The 10,000-nt window shown below is 36.3% G+C and overlaps 8 non-coding genes across 8 annotated transcripts; all 8 read left to right on the top strand.

Annotated features, from left to right (window-relative positions):
* The first annotated feature begins 342 nt into the window (after positions 1-342).
* LOC132135635 (5S ribosomal RNA) lies at positions 343-461 on the top strand. Its single transcript, XR_009430568.1, has one exon. It is a non-coding gene; the product is annotated as a 5S ribosomal RNA (ribosomal RNA).
* An 84-nt stretch (positions 462-545) lies between these two features.
* On the top strand, positions 546-664 carry LOC132136355 (5S ribosomal RNA). The gene has a single exon (XR_009431225.1). It is a non-coding gene; the product is annotated as a 5S ribosomal RNA (ribosomal RNA).
* Positions 665-1,262: 598 nt separating this feature from the next.
* On the top strand, positions 1,263-1,381 carry LOC132136354 (5S ribosomal RNA). The gene has a single exon (XR_009431224.1). It is a non-coding gene; the product is annotated as a 5S ribosomal RNA (ribosomal RNA).
* A 592-nt stretch (positions 1,382-1,973) lies between these two features.
* On the top strand, positions 1,974-2,092 carry LOC132135955 (5S ribosomal RNA). The gene has a single exon (XR_009430867.1). It is a non-coding gene; the product is annotated as a 5S ribosomal RNA (ribosomal RNA).
* Positions 2,093-2,690: 598 nt separating this feature from the next.
* Positions 2,691-2,809, top strand: LOC132136353 (5S ribosomal RNA). Its single transcript, XR_009431223.1, has one exon. It is a non-coding gene; the product is annotated as a 5S ribosomal RNA (ribosomal RNA).
* Positions 2,810-3,299: 490 nt separating this feature from the next.
* LOC132135859 (5S ribosomal RNA) lies at positions 3,300-3,418 on the top strand. Its single transcript, XR_009430778.1, has one exon. It is a non-coding gene; the product is annotated as a 5S ribosomal RNA (ribosomal RNA).
* Positions 3,419-4,021: 603 nt separating this feature from the next.
* Positions 4,022-4,140, top strand: LOC132136352 (5S ribosomal RNA). The gene has a single exon (XR_009431222.1). It is a non-coding gene; the product is annotated as a 5S ribosomal RNA (ribosomal RNA).
* Positions 4,141-4,745: 605 nt separating this feature from the next.
* On the top strand, positions 4,746-4,864 carry LOC132135412 (5S ribosomal RNA). The gene has a single exon (XR_009430357.1). It is a non-coding gene; the product is annotated as a 5S ribosomal RNA (ribosomal RNA).
* Positions 4,865-10,000: the final 5,136 nt, after the last annotated feature.

Here is a 10,000-nt window from a genome sequence, read left to right as displayed (position 1 = left end):
CAATGCCCAGTCTTAGAAAACCGAAACAGGTTTGGGCCTGGTTAGTACTTTTGAAAATTTTCACTAATTGTCTAATAATCTTGCAAAAAAAAAAAAAAAAAAAAAAGAGTCAATGCCCAGTCTTAGAAAACCGAAACAGGTTTGGGCCAGGTTAGTACTTTTGGAAATTTTCAGTAATTATGTAATAAATTTGCAAAAATTTTTTTAAATAAATAAAGAGTCAATGCCCAATCTCAGAATCTAAGCAGGTTTGGGCCCAGTTAGTACTTGGATGGGAGACTGCCTGGAAATACCGATTATAGTGGCTGATCTTTAAATAGCCCTCTCTTTGCAGCCTCGTTCGCTTACGGCCATACCAGCATGGCTATGCCCGATCTCGTCTGATCTCGGAAGCTAAGCAGGTTTGGGCCTGGTTAGTACTTGGATGGGAGACCGCCTGGGAATACCAGGTGCTGTAAGCTTTTAGGTTTCCTTCTCTACTTATATAATGCACTGGCAGTTATAGTGGCTGATCTTTAAATAGCCCTCTCTTTGCAGCCTCCTTCGCTTACGGCCATACCAGCCTGGCTATGCCCGATCTCGTCTGATCTCGGAAGCTAAGCAGGTTTGGGCCTGGTTAGTACTTGGATGGGAGACCGCCTGGGAATACCAGGTGCTGTAAGCTTTTAGGTTTCCTTCTCTACTTATATAATGCACTGGCGGTTATAGTGGCTGATCTTTAAATAGCCCTCTCTTTGCAGCCCAGTACTTTTGGAATTTTTCAGTAATTATCTAAGAGTTTTGCATAAATAAAAAAAAGAAAAAAAAAAAAGAGTCAATGCCCAGTCTTAGAAAACCGAAACAGGTTTGGGCCTGTTTAGTAGTTTTGGAACTTTTCACTAATTGTCTAATAATCTAGCAAAAAAAAAAAAAAAAAAAGAGTCAATGCCCAGTCTTAGAAAACCGAAACAGGTTTGGGCCTGTTTAGTAGTTTTGGAACTTTTCATTAATTGTCTAATAATCTAGAAAAAAAAAAAAAAAAAAAAGAGTCAATGCCCAGTCTTAGAAAACCGAAACAGGTTTGGGCCTGGTTAGTACTTTTGGAAATTTTCAGTAATTATGTAATAAATTTGCAAAAAAAAAAATTAAATAAATAAAGAGTCAATGCCCAATCTCAGAATCTAAGCAGGTTTGGGCCCAGTTAGTACTTGGATGGGAGACTGCTTGGAAATACCGATTATAGTGGCTGATCTTTAAATAGCCCTCTCCTTGCAGCCTCCTTCGCTTACGGCCATACCAGCCTGGCTATGCCCGATCTCGTCTGATCTCGGAAGCTAAGCAGGTTTGGGCCTGGTTAGTACTTGGATGGGAGACCGCCTGGGAATACCAGGTGCTGTAAGCTTTTAGGTTTCCTTCTCTACTTATATAATGCACTGGCGGTTATAGTGGCTGATCTTTAAATAGCCCTCTCTTTGCAGCCAGTACTTTTGGAATTTTTCAGTAATTATCTAAGAGTTTTGCATAAATAAAAAAAAATAAAAAAAAAAAGAGTCAATGCCCAGTCTTAGAAAACCGAAACAGGTTTGGGCCTGTTTAGTAGTTTTGGAACTTTTCACTAATTGTCTAATAATCTAGCAAAAAAAAAAAAAAGAGTCAATGCCCAGTCTTAGAAAACCAAAACAGGTTTTGGCCTGTTTAGTAGTTTTGGAACTTTTCATTAATTGTCTAATAATCTAGAAAAAAAAAAAAAAAAAAAAGAGTCAATGCCCAGTCTTAGAAAACCGAAACAGGTTTGGGCCTGGTTAGTTCTTTTGGAAATTTTCAGTAATTATGTAATAAATTTGCAAAAAAAAAAATTAAATAAATAAAGAGTCAATGCCCAATCTCAGAATCTAAGCAGGTTTGGGCCCAGTTAGTACTTGGATGGGAGACTGCTTGGAAATACCGATTATAGTGGCTGATCTTTAAATAGCCCTCTCCTTGCAGCCTCCTTCGCTTATGGCCATACCAGCCTGACTATGCCCGATCTCGTCTGATCTCAGAAGCTAAGCAGGTTTGGGCCTGGTTAGTACTTGGATGGGAGACCGCCTGGGAATACCAGGTGCTGTAAGCTTTTAGGTTTCCTTCTCTACTTATATAATGCACTGGCGGTTATAGTGGCTGATCTTTAAATAGCCCTCTCTTTGCAGCCCAGTACTTTTGGAATTTTTCAGTAATTATCTAAGAGTTTTGCATAAATAAAAAATAAAAAAAAAAAAGAGTCAATGCCCAGTCTTAGAAAACCGAAACAGGTTTGGGCCTGTTTAGTAGTTTTGGAACTTTTCACTAATTGTCTAATAATCTAGCAAAAAAAAAAAAAAAAAAAAAAAGAGTCAATGCCCAGTATTAGAAAACCGAAACAGGTTTGGGCCTGTTTAGTAGTTTTGGAACTTTTCATTAATTGTCTAATAATCCAGCAAAAAAAAAAAAAAAAAGAGTCAATGCCCAGTCTTAGAAAACCGAAACAGGTTTGGGCCTGGTTAGTACTTTTGGAAATTTTCAGTAATTATGTAATAAATTTGCAAAAAAAAAAATTAAATAAATAAAGAGTCAATGCCCAATCTCAGAATCTAAACAGGTTTGGGCCCAGTTAGTACTTGGATGGGAGACTGCTTGGAAATACCGATTATAGTGGCTGATCTTTAAATAGCCCTCTCTTTGCAGCCTCCTTCGCTTACGGCCATACCAGCCTGGCTATGCCCGATCTCGTCTGATCTCGGAAGCTAAGCAGGTTTGGGCCTGGTTAGTACTTGGATGGGAGACCGCCTGGGAATACCAGGTGCTGTAAGCTTTTAGGTTTCCTTCTCTACTTATATAATGCACTGGCGGTTATAGTGGCTGATCTTTAAATAGCCCTCTCTTTGCAGCCCAGTACTTTTGGAATTTTTCAGTAATTATCTAAGAGTTTTGCATAAATAAAAAAAAAAAAAAAAAAACAAGAGTCAATGCCCAGTCTTAGAAAACCGAAACAGGTTTGGGCCTGTTTAGTAGTTTTGGAACTTTTCATTAATTGTCTAATAATCTAGCAAAAAAAAAAAAAAAAAGAGTCAATGCCCAGTCTTAGAAAACCGAAACAGGTTTGGGCCTGGTTAGTACTTTTGGAAATTTTCAGTAATTATGTAATAAATTTGCAAAAAAAAAAATTAAATAAATAAAGAGTCAATGCCCAATCTCAGAATCTAAGCAGGTTTGGGCCTAGTTAGTACTTGGATGGGAGACTGCTTGGAAATACCGATTATAGTGGCTGATCTTTAAATAGCCCTCTCTTTGCAGCCTCCTTCGCTTACGGCCATACCAGCCTGGCTATGCCCGATCTCGTCTGATCTCAGAAGCTAAGCAGGTTTGGGCCTGGTTAGTACTTGGATGGGAGACCGCCTGGGAATACCAGGTGCTGTAAGCTTTTAGGTTTCCTTCTCTACTTATATAATGCACTGGCGGTTATAGTGGCTGATCTTTAAATAGCCCTCTCTTTGCAGCCCAGTACTTTTGGAATTTTTCAGTAATTATCTAAGAGTTTTGCATAAATAAAAAAATAAATAAAAAAAAAGAGTCAATGCCCAGTCTTAGAAAACCGAAACAGGTTTGGGCCTGTTTAGTAGTTTTGGAACTTTTCACTAATTGTCTAATAATCTAGCAAAAAAAAAAAAAAAAAAAAAGAGTCAATGCCCAGTCTTAGAAAACCGAAACAGGTTTGGGCCTGTTTAGTAGTTTTGGAACTTTTCATTAATTGTCTAATAATCTAGCAAAAAAAAAAAAAAAAAAAAAGAGTCAATGCCCAGTCTTAGAAAACCGAAACAGGTTTGGGCCTGGTTAGTACTTTTGGAAATTTTCAGTAATTATGTAATAAATTTGCAAAAAAAAAAAATTAAATAAATAAAGAGTCAATGCCCAATCTCAGAATCTAAGCAGGTTTGGGCCCAGTTAGTACTTGGATGGGAGACTGCTTGGAAATACCGATTATAGTGGCTGATCTTTAAATAGCCCTCTCTTTGCAGCCTCCTTCGCTTACGGCCATACCAGCCTGGCTATGCCCGATCTCGTCTGATCTCGGAAGCTAAGCAGGTTTGGGCCTGGTTAGTACTTGGATGGGAGACCGCCTGGGAATACCAGGTGCTGTAAGCTTTTAGGTTTCCTTCTCTACTTATATAATGCACTGGCGGTGATAGTGGCTGATCTTTAAATAGCCCTCTCTTTGCAGCCCAGTACTTTTGGAATTTTTCAGTAATTATCTAAGAGTTTTGCATAAATAAAAAAAAAAAAAAAAAAAAAAGAGTCAATGCCCAGTCTTAGAAAACCGAAACAGGTTTGGGCCTGTTTAGTAGTTTTGGAACTTTTCACTAATTGTCTAATAATCTAGCAAAAAAAAAAAAAAAAAAAAAAAGAGTCAATGCCCAGTCTTAGAAAACCGAAACAGGTTTGGGCCTGTTTAGTAGTTTTGGAACTTTTCATTAATTGTCTAATAATCTAGGAAAAAAAAAAAAAAAAAAAAAGAGTCAATGCCCAGTCTTAGAAAACCGAAACAGGTTTGGGCCTGGTTAGTACTTTTGGAAATTTTCAGTAATTATGTAATAAATTTGCAAAAAAAAAAATTAAATAAATAAAGAGTCAATGCCCAATCTCAGAATCTAAGCAGGTTTGGGCCCAGTTAGTACTTGGATGGGAGACTGCTTGGAAATACCGATTATAGTGGCTGATCTTTAAATAGCCCTCTCTTTGCAGCCTCCTTCGCTTACGGCCATACCAGCCTGGCTATGCCCGATCTCGTCTGATCTCGGAAGCTAAGCAGGTTTGGGCCTGGTTAGTACTTGGATGGAAGACCGCCTGGGAATACCAGGTGCTGTAAGCTTTTAGGTTTCCTTCTCTACTTATATAATGCACTGGCGGTTATAGTGGCTGATCTTTAAATAGCCCTCTCTTTGCAGCCCAGTACTTTTGGAATTTTTCAGTAATTATCTAAGAGTTTTGCATAAATAAAAAAAAAAAAAAAAAAAAAGAGTCAATGCCCAGTCTTAGAAAACCGAAACAGGTTTGGGCCTGTTTAGTAGTTTTGGAACTTTTCACTAATTGTCTAATAATCTAGCAAAAAAAAAAAAAAAAAAAAAGAGTCAATGCCCAGTCTTAGAAAACCGAAACAGGTTTGGGCCTGTTTAGTAGTTTTGGAACTTTTCATTAATTGTCTAATAATCTAGCAAAAAAAAAAAAAAAAAAAAAGAGTCAATGCCCAGTCTTAGAAAACCGAAACAGGTTTGGGCCTGGTTAGTACTTTTGGAAATTTTCAGTAATTATGTAATAAATTTGCAAAAAAAAAATTAAATAAATAAAGAGTCAATGCCCAATCTCAGAATCTAAGCAGGTTTGGGCCCAGTTAGTACTTGGATGGGAGACTGCTTGGAAATACCGATTATAGTGGCTGATCTTTAAATAGCCCTCTCTTTGCAGCCTCCTTCGCTTACGGCCATACCAACCTGAGGGCGCTAGAGAGCTACAGGAAGTGTTGGCTGCAGTTGGGAGAGGAAGGCTCTCCTCCATTTTGATTTTTCTGTCAGTGTTTGTTTTGTGAGTTGTTTTTGGACTTTAGTTTATTTTTTGTGTTTTTTCTGTTTTAAACCACCTAACAGCAGCATCTTGCTGGCTGGAGGGTGGTTAATTTTTTGTTTGATTTTTGTACAATGGACGGATTATTGGCAAACGACACTGGACTGGCTGGAGAGACACGCATGGCAAACGACACTGGAATGGCTGGAGAGACACGTATGGCAAACGAAACTGGACTGGCTGGAGAGACACGTATGGCAAACGACACTGGACTGCTTGGAGAGACACGTATGGCAAATGACCCTGGACTGGCTGGAGAGACACGCATGGCAAATGATCCTGGAGTGGAGTATCGACAACGAGCAGGACACGGTAAAAAACAAGATGCAAGAGATAAAATTGGTGAAAGGAAATACTTAAAGGAGGCAACTGTGATTGTGAATGTCGAGAACGTAAATGAGGTGAGAGCTGTGGATATTATTAAAGCGGTGACGGAAAAATGTGGATATGGTAAAATTTTAGCACTAAGGCCAAGACAAGGAAAGGAATATGAACTGACAATGGAGAAAGAAGAAACATGTGATGAACTGACTGAGGGATTGTTAATTAAAGGAGTTAACTGTGAGATAAAGAAACTGCAAAATAGAGATTATGTTGTTTCCTTCATGCACCTGCCCGTCTACCTTGATGATAAAGACATTTTTAGAAAATTGGAGGGATGGGGAGTTAATCCCATTTCAAAATTAAAAAGAAGATGCTACCCGGGCACTGAAATAGAGGATGGAACAAGGTTTTTAAAAGTGAGATTCCCCAAGGAGGTGGCATCATTGCCCTACAGCACAAAGCTGGAAACAGCAGAAGGGCCGCAATACTTTAGGGTGATGCACAGCCACCAGGTGAAGACCTGTAAGCTGTGCATGAGCCCGGATCATCTGCTCAAAGAATGCCCTGAATTTAAGTGTCACAAGTGCGAGGAAAGGGGACATTTCGCAAGGGATTGCAATGCGGTCAGATGCCCGGAGTGTCAAAAGATTTTAAACAAGTGTGAGTGTTGGATGGAGGGAGAGGAAGGAGGTCTGGAGCATCGGGTGGACGGACAGGTGCATGAAGGAAACACTGAAGAGGAAGGAGATATTGATGAAGGACAAGGGGATGAAGGATTATCACAAAAGGAAACAGAAGGAGGAACAGGAAACCAAGAGGAAGAAGAAGAAGGAAAAAAGAATGATATGGATGAGGAACAAACAGCAGAACAGAATACCCAATGGACAGAAATGGAAATATCTGACAGTTTTAAAAATCTTTTGGATAATGTGGAGAGGGATGAACAGGGAATGTATGATCAAAACAAAGAAATGGACAGTGAAGAAGAAACAAGGATGGACAACATGGGAAAAGACAGAGGGGAGAGAGGACAAAGTAGAAGAAGAACATTAAAGGTAAAACCAAATGTGGAAAATGCAAGAAAAATGTTAATGACAAGGGGCCGAGTAAAAAGTGTAAACAGATATGAAGTGTTAAGAGGGCTGGAGGGAGAAGATGGAAAATAATGGTTTTTATGTATTTATTTTTATTTATTTTAATGGTTTTAAGTTGTGTTACTTTTAATGCAAGGGGATTGATGGACATGGGTAAATTTGAAAAGGTGAAAGAAATGTGTAAAGGAGAGGATGTGATTTTATTACAAGAAACTAACTGGAGGGAAGAGTACATGACTGAAATAAGGAAAAGGTGGAGCGGAGAGATTTTATATAACAATGGTGATGGGAGGCTTGGAAGAGGAGTTGCGATTTTAATAAAAGAAAACTGTGGGGTATCATGTAAAACAATATATAATGACGTAGATGGGAAATGTATTGCGGTTGAAATGGAGTATGAGGAGAAAAAAGTTATTGTAGTTAATATTCATGCACCGACTGTAGAGAATGAAAAGAAGGAATATTTTAATGTATTAAGAGATTTTTTAAAAAAGCATAAAGAAGTTATTATGATGGGTGATTTTAATACCGTTTTCAGTCAATTAGAAATGGGTGAGGGAATGGTTTTTAAAAATGATAAAGGAAGAAAAGAACTGAAACTATTAATGGAAGAAAATAATATGATTGATGTATGGAGAGAAAGAAATGAAAAAAAGAAAGAATATTCAAGGAGGCAATTAGTAGGGAATTTTATGTGTAAGACAAGGATTGATTTTATTTTGTGTACAAGGAACATTGAAGGATATATCGGTAACATTAAATATGAAGAATCAAGCTTAAGTGACCATAAACCAATTTTTTTGCAAGTAGACTGGAGTTCAGTGAAAAGAGGGCCGGGTGTATGGGTGTTAAATGTAGAGGTTTTGAAGAATGAGGAGTATGTTTTAAGTATTAAAGAAATTATTGAAAAAGAAAAGGAGAATGAAATGTACAGTGAAGATAAACGGATATGGTGGGAAAATGTTAAATATTTAGTTAAAAAATTCACAATAAAGTATTGCAAATTAATACAGATATGTAAGAGGAAGAAGGAGAGAGAAATAAGAGAAAAATTGGAAAAGGAATTAAATGAGAATCGGAAAGATATACAAAAAATAAAAGAATTGGAGGGAATATTGAAAGAAATGGAAGAGAAAAAATATGAAGGAGCAAGACTAAGAAGTAAAGCTAAATATACTGTGGAGGGAGAAAAATGTACAAAATTTTTCTTTGATCTAGAAAAAATACGAGGGAAAGCTGGAATGATTAAAGAAATAAGAGGAAAAAATGGTGTAGTGGTGGAAACAAATGAGGAAATATTAAAAGAAGTAAAAGCATATTATGAGAACCTGTTTAGTACTGAGGGGTTGAAGGAAGAAGAGAAATTGGAGTTACTTAAGCAAATAAAAACAACAGTAGGAGAAGTAGACAAAAAAGAGTGTGATGAAGAGATAAGAGAAGAAGAGATAAAAAGAGCAATAAGTGAATTAAACAAAAATAAAAGTCCAGGTATAGATGGTTTGGGGAGTGAATTTTATATTGTTTTTAAAGATTTTTTAACCAGTATTTTAAAAGAAGTATATGAAGAGATCTTTAAAAAAGAAGAAATGAATCAGAGAATGGGGATGGGATTATTAAAGTTGATATATAAAAGAAAAGGAGATAAAGTAGACTTAAAAAATTATAGACCAATTACAATGTTGAATACAGATCTGAAAATTTTAACAAAAGTTTTAGCCAACAGATTGAAAGAGGTAATGCCAACCATAATTGAAACAAATCAAGTGTATGGAGTTAAAGGGAAAGATATAGCGGACACAACTTTAAGTATAATAGATAGAATAAGATATATGAAAGAAAAAAACAAAAAAGGATATGTTATTAGTTTGGATTTCGAAAAGGCTTTTGATAGAGTGGAGCATGAATATTTATTTGGAATTTTAAGAAGGTACGGGTTTGGGGAAAATTTTATCAAGTGGATTACAATTTTATATAGGGGAGCAATAACAAGAATACAGTGTAATGGTTTTTTAACTGAATGTTTTAAAATTACTAGATCAATAAGACAAGGATGTCCATTATCAGCGCTTTTATATTCTTTAGTTGCAGAACCATTGGGATTAGCTATTAAAATAGACGAAGACATAAGAGGGATAAACATTGAAGGAAGTGGGGGAAATGAAAAAATATTTCAATATGCAGATGATACGACAATAATAGTTAAAGATATAGAGAGTGTTAATAAAGTAATGGAAGTAGTACAGATGTTTTGTAGGGGATCAGGAGGTAAGATAAATTAAGAAAAAACTATATATATGAGATTTGGAGGAGTGACTGTTTTAACAGAGTATTTTCATTTTAAAGAAACAAAAGAAATAAGGATTTTAGGTGTTCTAATGGGAAAAGAAGAAAGGAATGTTAAAGAAAAAATGTGGGAAGAAATAGTAGGAGGTATTGAAAGAAGGTTAAATTTTTGGAAATTGAGGACATTAAGTTTAAAAGGGAAGGTTTTAATTTTAAATGTGTTAATGGTGTCAAAGTTGTGGTATGTTTTATATGTGACTGCTATGCCAATGTGGGTGGAGACAAGGTTGAAAAAATGTTTTTTAGATTTTTTATGGAATAGTAAACCGTCAAGAATTGCATATAGTACATTAATAGGAGAAATAGGGAAAGGAGGGATGGGATTAATTGATGTTGAACAGAGAAAAAATAGCTTAAGAATTAAAATAGTAAAAAAATATCTAGATGATGGTCACAAAACTGCATGGAAAAAAACAATGGAATATTTTTTAAACAAATGTGGGGATTTTAACATGGGGGATGGGATTTTATGGATGAAAACAAAGAATTGGATGACAGAGTGCTTACCAGAGTTTTATAGGGAAATGTTTAGTGCCTGGGGAAAATTTTTAGATAGACTTGAGTATGATCCACATGGGAGAGAAAACATTTTAAATCAACCTCTGTTTTTAAACCAAAACATTTTA

Source organism: Carassius carassius, unplaced genomic scaffold, assembly GCF_963082965.1.
Source record: "Carassius carassius unplaced genomic scaffold, fCarCar2.1 SCAFFOLD_60, whole genome shotgun sequence".
Lineage (NCBI taxonomy): Eukaryota > Metazoa > Chordata > Actinopteri > Cypriniformes > Cyprinidae > Carassius > Carassius carassius.
Note: the sequence above shows the minus strand (reverse complement) of the source record. Positions and strands in the feature narration are given on the sequence as shown.